This window comes from Rhea pennata, chromosome 25, assembly GCF_028389875.1.
Source record: "Rhea pennata isolate bPtePen1 chromosome 25, bPtePen1.pri, whole genome shotgun sequence".
Classification (NCBI taxonomy): domain Eukaryota; kingdom Metazoa; phylum Chordata; class Aves; order Rheiformes; family Rheidae; genus Rhea; species Rhea pennata.
Genome location: NC_084687.1, coordinates 4827472 through 4845903, shown reverse-complemented (window position 1 = coordinate 4845903; position 18432 = coordinate 4827472). Strand labels below are relative to the sequence as shown.

The window sequence follows — 18432 nt, the reverse complement described above, 5'->3', positions numbered from 1 at the left end:
ACCAAACGCTTCTGCGAACGCTGACAAAGAGCCCAGCGGTGCCGGGCGACGGAGCCAGCCAAAGCACAGCCCCCGCCGCGAGCGCGGCTCGGGCGCTGAGCACGGCGACGAACCCGCTCCCCGACGCGCCCCTGCTCCGGAGGGCTGCGGCAGGAACCGCTGTCAGAAAGCAGAAGCTGGTTCCTTCCCTGTTGCTCCCCACTAAGATTTTCCAGCGACCGATCATTCTGCAGCGCTAACGGAAACTTGCCCAGGCCCCGTTTTTTTTTCTTGTCTTGGTCTTTTTTTTTTTTTTTCCAGCTGCATCTCAACGGCGCCTGTCCCAAACCGGCCAGCCTTGCAGGAGGAGCGTCACCTCCGGCATTGCACTGTCGCCTCCGAGCAGGAGTCGCGCTTGGTTTTGTGCCGGGCACGTGCCGGCGCTGGGGACCCGCAAGCACGAGGAGGTCAGCAACCGTCCGCAGGAGGCACGCGCAGCGCCTGGCGCGAGGGAGCCGTCTCCAGGCACAACGCGATACAAATAACAGCTCATCGGTGATTCAAGCATCATCCGGCACAGTTTTGCTGAGGACAGACTCCAGAGAAGGAGCAGAAGAGCAGCTGGAGAGAAGAGGGAAGATGCTGTAGCGGTCTGTGAACTAAATACGGGACCTTGGGCCAAATGCCCGTCCCGGGGAGGCAGAAGACCGCAGGTCCAGGTAGCGCAGCAGGAGAAACAGGCCCTCGAGGGGATTTTGGGAGTCTATAAAGCCAGCTGGAAAAAGTCCTGCACCCTGGGTCACCCTCACCTAGAGGCAAGCGGAGAGCTCTCCTAACACTCCTTCCCTAAATCTGTTTCTAATTAGGAGTTGACTTATGCCTGCAATTAGTTGCTGGAGTCATTCATTAGTCACTGGGTATCAGAGATGATCTGTTTTGAGGAGGAGGCAGCAGAGCGCCTCATCAGCTCAACGGGAAAGGAGAGACCCTCAAAACGCAGGGGGGGGGATCGCCGGGCCCGGGTCCGTTCCTGCAGGCTGAGGGCGGGGGTCTCCCCGCCGCGGGGTGGATGGGGCGCAAGGAGAGCACGAGCCGTTTGCTAACTCCCCCGTGAAAACCGGGCTCTTCCCGGCCGCGGTTTCGCCGGCTCTCCGCTCGCCCCCCTCGCCCGCCCGGCGGGGCTTGGGCAACACGTGCAGCCTTTTGGCTGAAGGCACCGCTGCGAGCTATTATTAGCCTTAAAGGAAGTAAAAGTGTTTCTGTGCCTTAGCATTTAATTTTTCCTCCTAATGCAATCCAGCTGAAGATGTATTGACTCTGCACCCCGCCACGGAAATCCCCAGCCCGCAGGTGAGAAAGCCCTGCAGCGCCCTTTGCTTGCGGGCCGTTTCCCGGGCGGCCGTGCTGCGGCTGCTTCGGCGACGTGCATGCTCCGTGCGGGCTCCTGCGGCCAGGTCACCGCATCGGGACCGAGCCTGTGGTGCCTTTGATGCAGAAGCAGCTTTAGGGTTTCTCTGAACAAGACAAATGAAGATGTTTAGGAAAAAACGTGCTAAGTGACAGAAGAGATAAGCTGCATTCTGGGCTAATAGCTGGTAAAATTACATTAAAAAATGGAGCAACACAAACCCTTGAAGGTAGAAGAAGATTGTAAACAGCAAGAGAAACTAGGACAACTTCTAAGCTGGCTGTTTATTGCTTGTTGATAGGGGAAGCTCCGATGACTCAGGTTGGTGACGGGCAATTATTTCCAGCTCTCCTGGTGACTGGTCCAGGCTGAGTCAAGCAATGGCCATCACCCGGTAATGGGCTGTGTGCCAGGGACCTGGTGCCTCTGGGCCCTGCTTTTAGTGGGGCCAAGTTTCCGCGTAAGAGGAAGGCTTTGAGCTGGAGGCAGATTTTTGTTGTGATCTGTGCTCGGGGGCAATGTGGATGGGTCGTGATGGACGGTGGCACGGCTCCTGCAAGTCTGGTGCTGCATAGGGTTGAAGACACTGTGAGAGACCTGCTTAATGAAGGAGCGTGGTGGGGAGTCCAAGTCTCATCTCTTACTGCAGCATGACAAAACGCAGAAACCACCCTGTGCTTTGCCCGCTGGGATGCATTTACCAGTGTTCAAAGACAGCATTTCTTAACCCAAACTGTAGCAATTAAAGTTGCAAAGCTGAGCGCAAAAGGGCCATCAAAGCCTCATCACCAGTGAGCTGGCTGGGAGCTGGCAGTGACTGCATCCTGTCCCACCTCTGTGAGTCACTGAGATTTACCCACTCTCTTTCTTTTGTCTCCTTATCTGGGCGTCTTATGGCTCCAGGCCCCTTCTTTGTCTCCCCATCATCATTTCCAAGCAGCTCAAGCCTCCAGCCTCTCCCTTATTTTAGGCTGCCCCTTGTTTTCTCCATCTAGACGTGAGGAACAGCACGTGGTGGTGCTGGGCTCCAGCTGACCTGCTAAGCTGGGAGGAGGCAGAGGAGATTCTGCCCTCGGTTCCTCGGCAAAGGCTGCAGCAAGGACACCTCCATCCAGGACTGCCTGCCACCCGGCAAACCCGTCGCAAAGCCAGCCGGCCTCACAAAACCACCTTTTTTTCCCCAACCAGATCCTCAGCATCCACCTGCTTTTTGGCCACCGTGGGGCTGAGGCGGTCGCTTGGAGGCCAACGGGCTCTGCAGTCCCTCACCTCGCACTGGTGTCAGCCACCCGCGGCCCCGGGGAGTTTCGAGGAAGCGCTGTTTTGTGCTTCGCAGCTGATGGGTCAGCCGGGGTGGTGGGGCAGGAGCCGCTGGAGAAGGCTGCAAGCGGTGCTCGGACGGGGAGGCAATGCTCTCCGCGCACCCCGTGCAGCCCCAGGCAGACATCTGGGAGATGGATGGGAGAGGATGAGATGGATAAATCCATCCGAAGGCGCTCGAAGGAATGCGATGAAAAATGAAGGCAGCTGGGCGTAAGATAGATAGAAATGGGCAGTGATGGATGCAGCGGGACAGAGAGACAAGCGTGCGGCCAGACGGACAGCTGCCTGGCCGGCAAGGCCGATGCATAAATACCAAAGGATTTGTAATGAAAATGGATGGGGAGCTTACAGGGGACGGACGTGAGAGCCCCCGGTGGGGGCTGTGGGTCCACGGGGAGCCCCCGGCCGCCCCGGCCCGGCGGCGGGCGCAGAGGGAGCGGGGAGGGGGCAGTGAGGCCGTGCCCGGGCGGGAAGGGGCTGTGCTAAACTGGGACCTGGCTCTGCCGGTCCAGGACCGGCCCGAGCCGTGCAGTGAGTGGGCTGGAAGCTCCCAAAGCCTCCGCTCCGAAATCCCTGCCTCCGCGGGGAGTCTCTCCCGCCGGTCCTTCGTTTTAATTTGCAGCCTCCCCGGCTGCCCGAGCGCCTCGGCGGCTGCTCCAGGTGCTGCTTCGCCACCCGTCCATAAGGATGCTCCGGCGAGGAACGTGCGCAACGCGTCGCTTCCAATATCCGTCTGTTTTCCTACCCTGCCATGGAGACAGCCTCCTTATATAAACCCTGCTAAGTAGGGCGGCCTTTTATATCTCTTTCTGCCGTCGCTCCCGGTGGCTCCCGAGGCTCCAGGTCTCCGAGCGGAGCAGCCCGCCCGCTTGCTGGCGGAGGGGGTCCCCGCCCCGGCCTCCGCACTGCCTTTTCTCCGGCGCTCCTGTAATGACAGCATTAATGAGTAAATTTTTGATGAACAAGCTATTAAATATTTGTGGCCGTTGCATGTGCTTTCAGTTATTCCGCGTGGAAACGCAGGCGAGGTGTAGGCGGTCTCAGAGCGGCGCCCGGGGCCGCGCGGGTGCCCGAGGGGTCCCGGCGGGAGTGCAGCCTCCTGCGATAAAGCCGGTCCCCAACCCCAAACTTCTGCCTGCTGGAGTTTCGTCGGGGGGCAGAGCCGAGAAATACGTGGCTTCGACTCAGCTGGGCGTGCAAGGGACTGTGAAGCGCCGTTGCGTTTCCCGAGGAAGGAGGAGGAAGCCCGCCGGCTCCGAGCCCCGAAGACCCTTGAAGTGGTCACCAGTGAAACCCGCTTTGGGGACGCTCCGCATCGGGGAAGCCGATCCGCGCGCTCCCGAGGCTGGATGAGGTCAGGAAGGGTTTCCTTGCTCCGGGCAGCGCCGGTGCAGCAGAGCTGGGAGCCTGCACAGGAGGCTACAAGGAGGTGGCAAAAAATCCCTGCTCACCTCCGCCCCCGAGGTGGAAGGGCGGCGCGAGCAGCACACCGCGAGGGATAATCAGGTTGCTCCGGAGGATGCCAGCGGCTCTGCTGGTTTCCCCAGCTGACGAGCAAACCCCGAGCACTGTTTGGACCAGAATTGCATTTTCCAACGTCATCATTTCCCACAAAAGAGAAGGGCCCGGGATCGCCCTGCCGCCGCGTCGTGCGCAGAGGCCGGGCCGCGCTCGCCCCGGTGGCCTGGGCGTACCCCAGCCTGGGCGTTTCTTACTCGCCTACGTAAGGCACCGCTTGCGTTTCATTCCCGCGGCGGGCGACAGTGCCGCCGAACGATGCCCGGCAGCTGCCGCCTCTTGCCCTTCCTCCGCCCGCTGCCAGCCTTTGCAGAGGCACCTCCCCGTCCGCGGGGAGCGCCTCGGGGGCGCAGGGCACCCCTGGGGCCCCGCGTCCCCCCGCGGTGCGGCACGGCCGGGGCTGCCGCTGCTGCAAACGCGGGCTGTCGCGGCAGGGTCCTGGGAGGAGAGGGGCCGGGGGAAGAGCTCCTTACGGCGCCGCCGGGCTCCGTCGAGGGCGCGGGCGCCACCGAGCCCGCACGCTGCTGGACGCCCGCGCTCGCTTCGGCAGCGCCCGTCACGCTCGGCGCTCCGTAATCAGGCAGCCCTGGAACATACCTGGGGGAAGCAGCCAAGAGGCATAAAATCCCCGCTGAGCCGCTGCCAGCCAGAGGAGCTGCAATTAAAACAAAATGATTAATCACAAACAGCGAGCAGCTGTAAAACTTTCCAGTAATGGGAGCGAGGCTGGGACGTGCAGCTCGGGAGCCGGCGAGCGCTCCCGGCCGCAGCCGGCGAGCAGCGGTGCGTTTGCAGCGGCGGCGAGGAGGGTCCCGCTGAGGGCAGGGAGGGTCCCTGGGTGCTCACGAAGCGCCCAGTTCCCTTTTGGGAGCTCCGGAGAGGCGATTACAGGGCTGGAGAGCGACGACGCTCGCCGGGCGGGATGCTCTCGGCCATGGTACCCGCGGCACTGCCGTCTGCTCCTTCCCGGGGGGCAGATGCCCGCACCCGGGTTGCTGTTGCTGGCTGCAAGGGAAGCAAGAGGGGTGCACTGGCGGCCGGCGGCAGGTGCTTTGGGGAGCAATACATCAGCAGGGTGGCTTTGGGGTGCTCCCTTCCCCGAGCATCCTTTGTCGGCTCCCCTAAAGCTGCATCCACCTTTCAGGCTGCCAGAGCCCTGGAGAGCATCCGGCATTAACCCTGGCGCTGCGCTGGGTCGCTCCCGCCAGCCAGGGGGACAGCGCAAATAAACACCCACAAATAATGCCGGAGAGCGTGGCCTTTGCGAGCCGGCGCGGCCGGCTTGCCCACTCCCTCGCGGCAGCGGAGAGTGGGAGCCGTCAGCTCTCCCCCTCCTCCAGCAGCTCGGCTGCGCGCCGGCTCCGGAGCGGGTGTGCGCGCGCGTGGGAGGACGCGCGGCGCGGAGATGAAAGCACCCAGCCGCGCCGCTCGCGCCCGTAGCCAGGTACCCGCCGAAGCGTTCTGCGAAGTTGCTTCCCTTTGAAGAAAGGAAAACCCGAAGGATTAGTGGGGCTCTTGCATTGCCATGACAACCCTAAAACACTTTGCAGTGCTAATCGCCGAGTGGCCGCATCCTGCTCAGCTCCGGCTCGCCTCCTGCCCACCTGCTCCTGCTGGCTTTAACGCTGCATTTTCTGGGCGGACCGGCCCTGCAGCAGCCCGTGTTGGCCCTGCTCGAATTGGTGAGCAATGGCAATTTCGAGGGGCGCCAGGGCTGGGGGCAAGGGATGCTCCTGGTAGGGGAAGGGGGAGAGCCCACGGCAGCGGGCAAGCGCAGAGGGGCTGCCTGCAACACCGAGGAGTGCCGGGAGGAGCAGCGCCTGGGAGAGGACGGCCCTGGAGCCAGAACCCGAAATATCCTGCCCCGAGCATCCTGCCCCAGCCAGGGGCTTTTCCCTTCTGCTGCAAAAGGAAGGAAGAAAATCCACCCCCATCCCAGCACAGAGCCTTTCCGAGCCCCGCTCGGTGGCCCTTGGGAGCCGGGCAGGCGGCGGGCGGTGGGAATGCTGCCACCACTTCTCCCCGGCATCAGCCAAAGCGATGAAATTAGAATTGGTCTGGCCGAGCGCCGGGGGCATTTGTCCTCCCCCGAGAGCCCTGCAGGCAGCAATCATGCTGCAGTACTACGGCAGGAAGAAAAATCCATTCCCAACCCTTTAATATTCTTATTAATAATAATTTCTAAAAAGCCTTAAGATGGTGGTGCTGCCCTTGGCGCAGGGTGTGCGCTGGGAGTCAGCACTAGCTGGGGTAAATGGGATTTCTGGATGCATCTCGAGCCATTAACTCCTCCCAGCGGGTCGTTAATCCCCAGGAAATGCCCTGTGACTTGGATCATTGCTGCCTAATTAATACAAGCTCCCATCCCTGAGCCCCGGGCCAAATCCTGAAGTCATTTGGCGTGATGCTTCCCCTCGGCACAAGCCCTGTGGCTAGCCCAAGGTGCGCTTGCTAACTAAAGCCTTGATCGTGTGCAGATGCTCGCGTGTCCCCAGCAAGGCATGCACAGCAAACACCTGTTTTTTCCCCCTTTCTCTTTAAAATGGCTCTCATGCAATTAGCTTTATTACCTTTAACTTGTCAAAGATTGAAAACGTGACATCGCCCCTCCCCTGCTCTCTCCTGCCGCGGTCTTTCATGATCCCTCTTCTTAAAAGAGAAATAAAGCCTCATTCATCACAATAACGAGTTTTATTTCCCAGTGCCATGGGTGATTTATGGCCCTCGTTCCCGCGGGCTCGTGCCGGCGGCAGAACCGAACGAAGGGCTGAGGGGCGCTGGGGGGAACCGGGAACGGCCGGGAGGGAGACGCGCTGGGAAGCCTCGGCCTGGGATCGCCCGCCCCGGCTCAGCTTTGGCAGCCGGCGTTTTCCCAGGCAGGCGAGCGGTTTTGGGGACCACGCTTGCAGCACCCCAAAAGCGCTGCACCGTCAGGCACGGTGCCGGCCGTGCTCCTCCAAACGCCAGGCTGCAAATAGTCTCAAGGATTTGCCCTCATATGAACCAGCAAGAAGAAATATCTCCAGCCCCCTTGGCCACTCAAAGCCTCCTGGCAGGGCCCTTTAACGGTCCCGGCCTAGATGCCTCCAAAACTGAACTCTTCCCAGCATCACCAGTCGCTTTGCACGTTTAGGCTGCCCATAGATTTATTTTTGCTTGAGTTTATTTGCCTGCATCTTATTTCCTTCTGTTTGTCTAAAGTTATGGCTCAATTTCAGGAGTTAAAAAAAAAAAAAAAAGAAAGAAAATTCAGTTTATAAATAGTTTACTCAAGACACTGCTTTCCAGAAATGATATGGAGTCTGCTCCCAGCAAACCCGCTTCCCAGGGAAGGGTCACTGCAAGGGCAGAGGGGAATCTTGCATTTCCCACACCATCTCTGCAAGCAACACCTAAAATACCTAACCTGCCCCAGAAAGCTGCCACGGGCGTTGCGGGCGGCTGCGCCAGGTCTCCAGCCTCAGCCCGCAGGTCTCGATGGGTCTCGATTCCCAGGCAGCCGGTTTTGCCAGGCTGAGTCCCGGCGGCCGGGATGCCGGAGCGGAGGAGCCCCGGTCCCGTGCGGCACTGCTCTGCAACCGGGCAGGCTGCACCCTCCCCGCTCCGCCTGGCTGCTGAGACTGCTTGATGCTGCATGTATGTATTTTTATATATATATATATATATATATATATATTTTCCCATTGCTCAAATGCAGAGCAATACAGGAGCTCCTGACCTTGCGCTGCCGTGAAGACATGATAAAAAGCACAAACTGCTGCCGACAAGCACCTGCTGTCGGTGCTTACGTTGGAATAAACCTCCTGACCCTTGTCCCGGGCTTTTCCGAGCCTTCCCATCACAACCCTCCCCTCGACGCCGACCTCTGCCCGGAGGCGGCACGCGCGGCCGATGCCTGGCGAGGGGGGGCGAAAGGAGGAGGCTGGATCCGTTTTTAAGGGCACGAGTCACCAGGACTGTGCGGAGTTGATGAGAAACATCTAACATTTGGTCGAAGAGGAATTTATGTCAGCGTGACTAATGGGAGCAGTAAGGAGAGCGTTCGGGGTGAATCACGTAGCGGAAGCGGGACCAAGGGCCCCGTCGCTGGGAGGAACCCGGGGCCGGGATTTTGGAAGGAACCCGCTGATTGCAAAAGCCAACTGACACCGGAGACAGACAGGTACCGGCGTCCCGGTCCGTGCCAGACCCTCCAGCGGGATCCCGGTGTGCCGGCACGCCGGCGTTGCGCGGGTGCGGCAGCTTCCCTTCCGATTCCTTCTCCTTTGCTCAGACTTACCGAGTTTTTAGGTGCTGGGTTGCAGTTTCCCCGGGAGCGCACGCGCTGCCGGCCGGGGCCCGTCGCTGCCCGGGCGCATCCGGAGGGGACGGGGCGGCTGCCGCCCCCCGGGAGCGATTAAACCGCGCTCCGCGCATGTGCCGCTTTGCTCCCCGAAGGAGCGACACGGCGCAACGACGGCGCTTCGCTTCGCTCGGCCTTTTTCTTTATTATTTTTTTTTCTCTCTCCCCCCCCCCTTTCTGTATGGAAAGTTTTGCTTCAGCTCGCCCTTGTGACTGGAAAAAGCGCCAGCTCCTCGCAGCAGAACAAGGCGGTTGTTTCTTCTTGCTTTTTTTTTCTTTTTTCCCCCTCATTCCCGGGTTCTTAGGGAAGCGTTTTTTGCCGGGAGGCTGCTGGGGAAACGCGGTCCCTTGGGAAACCCGTGGCAGCAAGCAGGGGTTGAGAAACGAGGAGGAAAAGCTCGGGAAAAGCTGAGGGGGCCGCGATATTTTCTGCCGCCGGCACCCGGCTGCTCCGAGCCCGCCGCGGTGCGAAGGCGGGTGCCGTCGCCCCGGCTCGGCTCCGGATGCGGCGCGGCGCAGAGCACGGCAGTGATTTTTTTTGTTTCCGGCTCAGAGGAAGCAAGGCAGCCGGCTGCGGTGATCCGAGCCGGCAGCCGCCGCGGCGGCGCGCGGGGAGGACGCGCGGCTCTGCTCGGTGAGGGGCGCGGAGGCGAGGAGCAAGCCTCGGGCTCGCCACGCTGGCGGGTTTCTGTGCAAAGCCCGTTTCCGGGCCTTCGAAGCCGCGCTCCGAGCCCGGAGTCCTCTTTGACCTTAAAGAGGAAACCTTGGAGCACGCTTGGCGCCCGAAGAAGTTTGCAAACAACCCGGCCGCGTTCTCCAAATCCTTCCCCGCTCTGCAGAGGCACCGAGCCCCTTGAGCGCATGAGAGCTGCAAGCGGATTTAACAAAAGGGGAAAACAGGTCAGATTTTGGCTGCTCACCGACGCAGCCACCATTTCATTAAGTTGAATTTGGTCCTTAGCACAACTGCCAGAGGGAATCCGACACTGTTTGGAGGTTCGAAGATCAACCTCCACCCCCGTCTCCCCGGCGTTTCCAAGTCCAAACACTCCTCGGGCCGCAGCAGGTTTGCCCGGGGGAAGAGCAGCATATTCCTGGGCGGTGCAAGGGTGCCTAGCGAGAAAATAAAAACTACAGCGCTGGCAGCCTAACGCTGTGCAATACCCACCCTGGCTCTCTGCAAGAGCGTGGAGGAACGCCAGGTCTGCGAGAGCCGGTCCCGGCGTCAGCCTCCCGGGGGGCTACTAGGAAAAGGACAGGTTTTCTGTGTTGCTTTCTCATTCTGCTGTGCTGGAGTTTTTCTGCTGGCTAAACCTTGTTTCTCTGTGTTCGCACTCAGGCTACTGAAGCAATGCTACGTTCCTCTCCACCTTGGAGAGCCCTTTTTAGAACATGGTGAGAAAAATCACATTTGGGTTCATTCCACCCAAAGGGAGAAAAAGCAACAGGAAACTCCAGTTTCTGTCCGTAATACGCTTGCTTTTACCTGCGATTTTCTCCGCCCGCCCCCTTTTCTTTTGCAATGGAAACGGCTCTTACAGCAAAGCACCCACAGTAAACCTCGCAGGGAGCCAGCGTGCCCGCGGGCAGCCCGGGGGCACAGTGCAACGTGCCTGGCACCAGTGTGCAAGTGGGTGGATGAGCCATGGCCTGCAGGACGCTAAGTCCCGCTGCAGTCAGGAAGGTGCTGGTGACAATTATCGGGATGAAGAAAGCTCCGTCTTCCATTGCTAACTGAGCTCCCCACGGCTGTATCCCGCCTGGAAGCAAACTCCCGAGTGCAAAGCACTTAAGCACCACCGACGGACATTTATTCACCTGCCGTTTTCCTCCAAGCCACAGCACAGAGCCATTCTGGACAGAAAGTGAAGGATACTTTAATCTCCTGCAAAAATTGCTGGAGGCATCCAGCTAGGCAGGGAGTTATTACTCAGAGAAGGGATTTGACCGAGACACGGCGGCTGTGGCCTTTCTGCTGCGGGAAGTGACAAACTCCTGTAAAGTCCGTGAGGCTCCCAGCCTTGGGAACAAACACCTTCTCCTTGGGAAAATTAAAACCTGGAACAAAGTTACTCATTTTGTTAATATTTAGGGGGTGGAGGAGGGTGCAAAGTCTATGGAGATGTCAGCTCAATAAGCAGAATACGCCACCTGTTTGCATATTTAGTTCCATGGTGCATATTGATGAGTTTTACCAACTTCCCCGGCAAATGGAGAAGGTTGCTCTTGGCTGCAGCTCGGCATCAAAGGAAAATCCCCGGATTGCCGATGCTCTCCGCGTGCCGAGGCCATGCAGCCCGGGAGCTCCCGCATGGATTTGTGATGGACGCGGCCCCTATCGAAGCATCCGTCTCCTATTTGCCTGATGGGAGATACACGCAGGGGCCCAATGAGCGCGATAACCCGACCGCCCCGGGACCGTCCGCGACGCACTGCACGGCCGGACAGGGGAAACGGCTGCGCCAGCCCAGCCCATCCGCCAGCATCCGCTCCCTGACGGAGGCCAGTAAAAGATGCCACAGATGTAGGATACATAAAAGAAAGAAACGGCACGGAAAGGAGGCGTTCTGCCCCCACGTAGGGCCTCTTGCCAGCCCTTAATATTTAGTGACCACAGCTGATGTGATTTTCATATTGGGGAGGAACTGCTGATATTAACCATCCTGGGGCAGGATGAAAAGCCATCTTCAGGAAAAAGGAAAAAACGGTAGTTGAAAATCCAAATCCCAAGCTGGACTGAGTGAGTCGCAGCGTGTCACTGAGCTGCTCCCTAGCCATTTCAGGAGCATTTCAGCCTCCTTTCAAAGGAAGATTCTGCAATAAATTTACTTACATTTCAAAATGAAAAGTAATTTGGAGCCGAGAAATGGATTAGGTCTGCTGAGGAAGTGTTCAAGCAGGGTCTTTTGGTGATTTGAAAAGCTATCTTTTTCCTCCTAAATCCATGTTGAAGTAGAAATCTGTCAAAACTGATGCTTTCCTATAAACACGCTGGGTTTCAATAAACCTCCATGTCCGAGCAAAAAACATTTAGTTTAAAAATTACCAACGTGTTTTGCCTGTGCCCAGCTGAATTCCCCCAGGTCATGGTTAGACATTGCCTCCAAATCGCAAATATCACCTCCGCTATCCCTGTGCCCGGCGGTGCCTCCTCAGCATCGGGTGCGGATGAGCCCGCGGCGTGGGAAAAGGCTCCTGCGGAGCAGCCCAGCATCCGGGGCCCGAAATGCCCCTTTGCTCTTAATTAGGGAAAAGAGGAAAGCAAACGCTAGGGACGGGAGGAGCAGAGGCGAGCGGGTCCCTTGGAGTTGCTCCAGGCCCATCACAACGTGGTGCCCGCTGCTCTTGCTTGCTGGAGCTGCTGCTGAATGTATTATGTGTGTTTTATATATTTGTGTATGTGTGTACACACACACACACATACACACACACACATACACAGAATACACAAACATGTATATATTATATATATAGGTACACACGTACATGCTCCAGGGACAAGGCTGGAGCGAAGCTTCCCAGCCTCCGGCACGGCGCCGAGCGGCATTCGCAGCCGGAGGGGATGAGCAGCAGCCGTGGGAGGGGAGCATCGCTCCGGCCTCCGCGGGAAACCGCCGCCGAGAGTGCGTCTCCCGCGAGCGGCGGGGCCGGTCCCGCGGCCGCCCCGGTCCCTCCCGCCGCCGCTCCGCTGGGGAGTTGCTTAAGGAAAAAAAAAATCTCTAGTTTTTCACTTGAAAAGCGTTCGGCATCACTTAGCGTCCCCAGTGTGGAGGGGACTCTCTCACGTGCGACTGTGAAACCCGCTCAAAACAGAGCGGAGAGCCGCAGCGCCCGAGCCACACGTCAATGGGGCCAGAATTAAATATCGATTTTTTTTTCTTTTCTGGGCAGCTACTTCAATGTAGCTGGCATTCCCCCCCGACCCCTGGCCGTGGAAACGCTCTCTCTTTCTCCCAGACAGTTCGGCAGGATGGATGAAGGCAGGAATTTCCCCTGCTTGATGCTCTCAGTCTTTAAATTCCCTTGAAGCTCCGGCTCTGGCGGAGGGCGAGCAGCTCCGCTGGCTCAGCGGAGGGGGCGCGCCGAGGGATGGGGCGCACGGATTGCACGCGTTTCGAAGGCCCCAATAACGAATGCTTTAAAGCCGCATTTCCCAGCACGAGGCTTTACCCAGGCTGGAAGCGGGGCGGCTCCAAGCCCCGGGACGGCGAGCGGAGGCGAGAAACCGGCTCCCGCCGCGCAGCGCCAGCAAGGACACCGCAGCCGAAGCTGATCGAAGCAGATTAATATCGTTACCATATTAGCAGCCTTGCGCTCTCCCTCTGCCATTTGTTACCCTAATGGGGATTATTTTACTTATTACAGTCCCCGCTGCCAAAGCTTATTGATTCGGACACTGCAGTGTTTTTAATCAAGCGTCTGAAACGTGCTATTAACGGTGCCAACGGGTCAGCGCCGCGCGCGCACGGAGCAACGGCAAGGACAGGAGTAAAACGCCGACGGGACGGGGCGCCGGCGGCATCGCGGCGCGGCTCGGCACCCTCTCCGCGCCGGGCGCCCCGGAGCGGGGCTGAAGGGCGAGGGCGGCTCGCGAGCGCGTTCCCAGCCGGGCGCGCGCGCGCCTCCGCCTTCGAGCCGCGCTTTGCCTTTCTGCCCCCTGCCCCAAACCCGGTGGGTCACCGCGAGGCTCTTATGCAATGGTGGGAAAAGGCTTTCGTTGCAGAGATGATGCCACGGGGATGACACAGGCCAGCGCCAAGAGCTGCGGCGCTCGATTAGAAATTGCCCACGTGCATATTTACAGCGCGCGCGCCTCCGGTTCCAGCCTTTGCAGCGCGCACGCCACGTGGCTCTTTCACCGAAACCACCTGATCGCGCCTTAAAGCAGCGCCGCGAGCAAACGCCGAATAAACAGACTTAAAACTCGAGTAAACAGAGATGGAGAAGGCGCTGCAGCAACACGTCTCGGGCCCTTCCCGCGCTCCCACTGCTGGCGTTCGTCAGCAGCACAGCCCGCGCGGGGCAGGCTGCATCGATCCGCTCCGCGGTCGCTAATTCGTAAGCGCCACCATTGATTTTTGCGCACGTCCTCATGCATGTTTTAGCAGCGGAGCCACGTGAGCTGCCGGCAGGGCCGGGCCGGGCCGCTCGTGGCAGCTGCCGGGGAAGGGCAGACGCAGCCCCGCGGGGCTCCGTGGCCCCCCTGGGACCTGCCAAGCCTAATTAGCCACTTAGCCAAGCAGCCTAACGACCCGCGAGAGCCCAGCGGGCCCCTCTGCCTGGCCCTCTCCGCCCGCTTATCTAACGGCCATCCCGTCGCGTCTGTCCGTCCACGCCGCAGCAGCGTCCGTCTGTCCCCTCTGTGCCCGCTCGGCTGCAGAGCCGCTTTCATCGCTGATTTTCTGCTAACTCGAGGGCAGAGCCGAGTAACTGCGGATGGAGCCGGAGGATCGCTCGGCTGAACCGCCCGCGCGAGCCAAAACCGAGCTCTTCCGCTGCGCCTCCCGGGCGCGCTCTGCCCCGGCGCCGGCTCTGCAGGGTTTTGGGCGTGCGGCCTGTATCGCTCGCAGCCGAGCTCGGTGCCCCGGTGCCCGGGGGAGGGTGGGGGGCTGTTCCCGCTCCCCCTCTGCCAGCGGAGGCTCTGGAGCGAGGGGCGGCGCGGAGCGAGAGCGGTCCACGTGCGACGCGCATCGATTCCTAACGCACCCGGCAGCCTGGCCGGCTCTTCGGCAGCGGGGCCGCCCCCGCCTCGCGCCCCCGGCACGCCGCCCTCAGCCCCGGGGCTGCAAGCAGCTCCCTGCCCCGCGCGAGGGCTCTGCCCACGGTCCGCACTCCCTCCGTGGCAGGTTTGCACCCAAATCCCTACCCCATCCTGGCCCGCCGGCACCCTCAGGGCGGCAGGACCCAGCACCCCGGTCCCACGACCCACCGGCTCGTCTGCCCCCACCGCCGCACAAATCCAGCCTGGCAGAAACCCCGGCAGAGCTCCGGTGGCTCCCGTGAGCCTGGGCAGCCCTTGGGAAGGCAGCAGAAGGGCGGCTCGCGAGCCGGGCTGGGACGGCAGCAGGCCCCGACGCCGCTCCGAAGGGCAGCCGCCGGCGGAGGCAGCGCCGGGCGCCGCGCCGCGGCCGCCCCTCCGACGCCTGCGAAAGCAAAACCTCCACGTCCAACTGCGCGCACCAGGGGAGCGGCAGGCAGGTAGAGGTAATTACTCAAATTGGAATTTGGGGTAATTATGTTCTGCCTTCCTGCAATTTGCCCGGTGGGGAAGCCTTTTTGCAACCCCCCACTCCTGGATCAAACAGATTTATCGTTGGCAGAACACCCGGTCCTTCCCTGCAATCTTCCAGCTCAAACATATATTTCTCTGATCATAAATTAGCAATACTTGCACTCGCTTGCTCAAAGCTTTTTCTCTCTTCCCCCTCTCCAGGTTTTCCACAGCCTACAGAAACGGAAGATCCAGGCTCCGGCTGGTTATTTTAGAAGGCGGCGATCGATCCGGGCTGCGGAGCGGGGTGCGCGGGGGCGCGCAGCTCTCCGCCCCCGCCGGGGTGGCCGGCGCGCCAACGCGCCGGCTGCTGCCTCGCCGCGCTCCCCGCCGCGGCCGCTTTGCTCCGACGGCAACGCGTGGCGGCTTCTTTTGGGACCCGATTCGCGTGGGAAGGAGCTCGGGATCACCAGGAAAACCCAAAGCCGGGAGCGGGGAACGAGTCCGCGGCAAGGGGAGGTCGGAGGGGGCCGGCTGCGGCTGGTGACCCTGCGGATCGCGACGCCTGTGCAAGGCGCTGTACGAACGCTGAGCCGGGAGCTGGGCCTCGTCCCAGAGGACCAGCGGCCTCGGAAAAGCCCGGCTCCCACAGCAGCGGAAGAGCGATGCTCACAAGTGTTTTACTCCATTTCAGCTTTTCTCCCTGGTCAGACAGTTGGACACGCTCGGACAGCGGACGGGCGACAGCGCAGGAGCAAAGCGCCACTGGGGAAATGGCGCTGGAGAAAATCTTCCCTCTGCAGCAACAGGGCAGGAGAGTTAGTGGGGAGGAGACCCCCGGGTGTCCCTAGGCTGGGGGCAGCAGAGGGGTGGGAATGCCCCGTTTTGGGGGGCACCAAACAGCATTCATCTCCCCTGCAAGGAGGAGCAAGGACGTTATCGCTGCTGGCTGCGATGGGGACGTCGGCTCGCAGGCCACAGGCTCGAGCATCCTTGTCTTGCAGCTTCCCCTAGCCGAGGTGCTCAGAGCACCGTCCCCTGCCCCGTCGTCCTCCAGCCTCCCTGCAGCCCCCTGCTTGAAACCGGGACCCTCCAAGCTCTTCGCTCCCCGTGGGAATCGGGTCAACCCATGCCGGAGGCCACGTGCCTCCCACCACGGAGCTTTTCCTGAGCGTCAGGGCTCCCGTTGACAAGACCGAGCGCAACGCTGCTAAGAATAGCTGCGTCTTGGTTGCGGCTCCCCTCCTCAAGCCGCTCACCGCAACAGCTACAAGCTGTCTCGCTCCGGAGCGGGCGGGAGGATGAGCGCCGGGAAAGCCCCGGCTCACTGCTGGGCACCGGCAAGGCTGCAGCCAAAACCTGCGGCTGCAGTCGGCTGCAAGGAGCAGGACGTTTTTTCACAGATTATTTACATATTAAACAGCCATGACTTGGGGGTAGGGATATAAAGAGACTGAAAAAAATGTATTTTCTTCTTTCTCTTCTTTCAGCTGTGCTTTTTTGTTTCCTTTTCCAAAGGTGAAATGGAAAATGGAAAGATGAAAAACCCAAACATTTTTCTCTCCATTCCTGTTGTTGAGCTTCCCAAGGAGTCCGCAGGCTGCTGTCTGCACCCCCATGATAATTCATGAGCCGCGCTTTCATCCGCAGAGCCCTTGCAGCTCCGACCTAATGAATCCCAGCACTGGCATCCTTCAAAAAAAAAAAAACCAAGGACAGATCTGCAAACCGAGGTGCTGAGAAGCAACACAGCTCACCCCAGGTGGCCAGTATTAATTAGCCTTATTATTAGTATTAGGGCCACATAACCTGCAGGATCCAAAGGATCAGTCAGGATTGCTCCATGTGGTGCAAAAACAGGCAGAAAACAAGTCGCTGGGGTGAGCGTGGGACTGCCTAGCCCCTGGTGACCCGCTCCAGTGGCTGCAGGTGCCCAGGGGGATGCAGCTGACCAGGGCAAGGTCCTGCCCCGACGCCAGGCGATGGGCGTTTGCCGATGGCTTGGGCTGCACGAGCGCTCCAACCGCTAGCTGCACAAACAGTCGCCCTAAACGATCGCACGCTAAGCACAAATCGGTGCCTTGAGCCAACAGCCAGTTAAGCGCTATAAATAAAGCTGTTATCATCCGTGCCTGGCTCGCTGAGCAAGCTGGGCCACGGCGCTTCCTCCCCAGCAGTGTTTAAGGGTGATTTCTAGCCTGGAGGAGGCCAGGAGCTTGTCAACATCCACAGTCCGGCAGCCTTTTTCCATCCTGCCATTGATTTTGCATTTGGCCAGCAAATCCCCTGGGCATGGGCCAGGGCTGCTGTGGCAGGGCCACCAGGAGCTGGGTCAGCACAGACACGGTCGGACAAGGGACACCTCTGTTATGTGGTCACTCCTGGTGGCCTCGTTGCAGCTGGGCTGGGTCACCAGAGGGCCAAAACACTCCCTCCATGGCTCTGATCCCCATTTCACATCTGACCCCAGCGCCACTACCCATCTGGGCCACCTTGGTGGAAGGTGGAAGGCAAGGAATGTGGGCTGCAAAATGCCAGGGCAGTGGGAAGGGGAATGGGCACGGTGGCAGAGAGACCGGACCTGTGGTCCTTCGGGGGACCACGAGCGGGGAGAGGAAAGCAGCAGCACTAGGGCAGAGGGTAGCAGTGAGCCGAGTCCCTGCAAGGATGTCCCACGCTGTCCCCTCTCCTATATGGAGCCAGGGGACACAGAGAGGGAAGCCAGGTGCCCCAGTCGCTTGCTGGTCCCGACCCCCTGAGTAACAGAGAGCAGCAGCCACCCCGGAGGAGGGAAAAGGCTGCTTTTCTCCACGGCTGGAAGACGCTCCCGTCTCTGCTTTGGTGCCTGTCAGCGACGCGTGGCCGGGCTGGGAGGAGCGCAGGACGGAGGAGGAGGAGGGGGGCCCATATGGAGGCGCTTCTCCCAGAGAGTGGCAAGATGCTGAGCTGGCGTGAGATTGGGAGCTCGCTGCGACGTCGGCTGTTAGAGCCGAGCAATCAATATGTGAAAATCCAGCCCAGGCGAGGAAGGTGACCTTGAGCAGCAGAGAGGAGGGGAGCTGCATGAATTACACAGGGAGGTGGCTTACGGGTAGGGAGGAAGGAGAGGGACGAGCAGGGCGCAGAGCCCGCTGCGCGCGGGGGAGAGGGCAGCCCACAGACACGGCTGGAGGAGGTGAGGGAAGGGGAGCCGAGTACCTTGGGTCCGTCCGTTCCTCCGCGCCCTCCCTGCGCCAGCAAGGCTGCAGCTCCCAGTGCCCTGCGTGCCGCGACAGCAAAGCGGTCTGGCAGCACCCGCCTGCCTCGCCCGTCCCCGGCACCTGCACCAGTGTCCCGGTCGTTGAGCTGCCTCCTTCGGAGCCCCGGGGCTCCAGCTGTTACTTAGCAAACGCCCCCGGGATCAGAGCAATGCTTTGCCTTTGCACAAGCCTGGCTTTCGGCTCGGGCTGTGCCCACGCCGGGCTGGTGGAGGAAGCCCGTGTATCTCAGCAGAGATACGCAGCTCCTGACGTGCGTGAGCGCATGGGACAGGCTGCACAGCCCTATACAACCTGTCACAGCAGCGACTTGGAGCCAGGGCCGGCCCCAGGCCAGGCAGGGACCCGGCCCGAGGCACCAGCTGGGCAGAGCCACGGACTTCACCGGGTGGAG

The 18432-nt window shown here is 60.3% G+C and overlaps 1 long non-coding RNA gene across 1 annotated transcript; it reads right to left on the bottom strand.

The window, feature by feature from the left end:
• Positions 1 to 16218: 16218 nt before the first annotated feature.
• Positions 16219 to 18319, bottom strand: LOC134150890 (uncharacterized). The gene is made up of 2 exons (XR_009960735.1): positions 17980 to 18319; positions 16219 to 16473 (listed from the first exon to the last, which is right to left on the bottom strand). It is a non-coding gene; the product is annotated as an uncharacterized LOC134150890 (long non-coding RNA).
• Between the last annotated feature and the right edge of the window lie 113 nt (positions 18320 to 18432).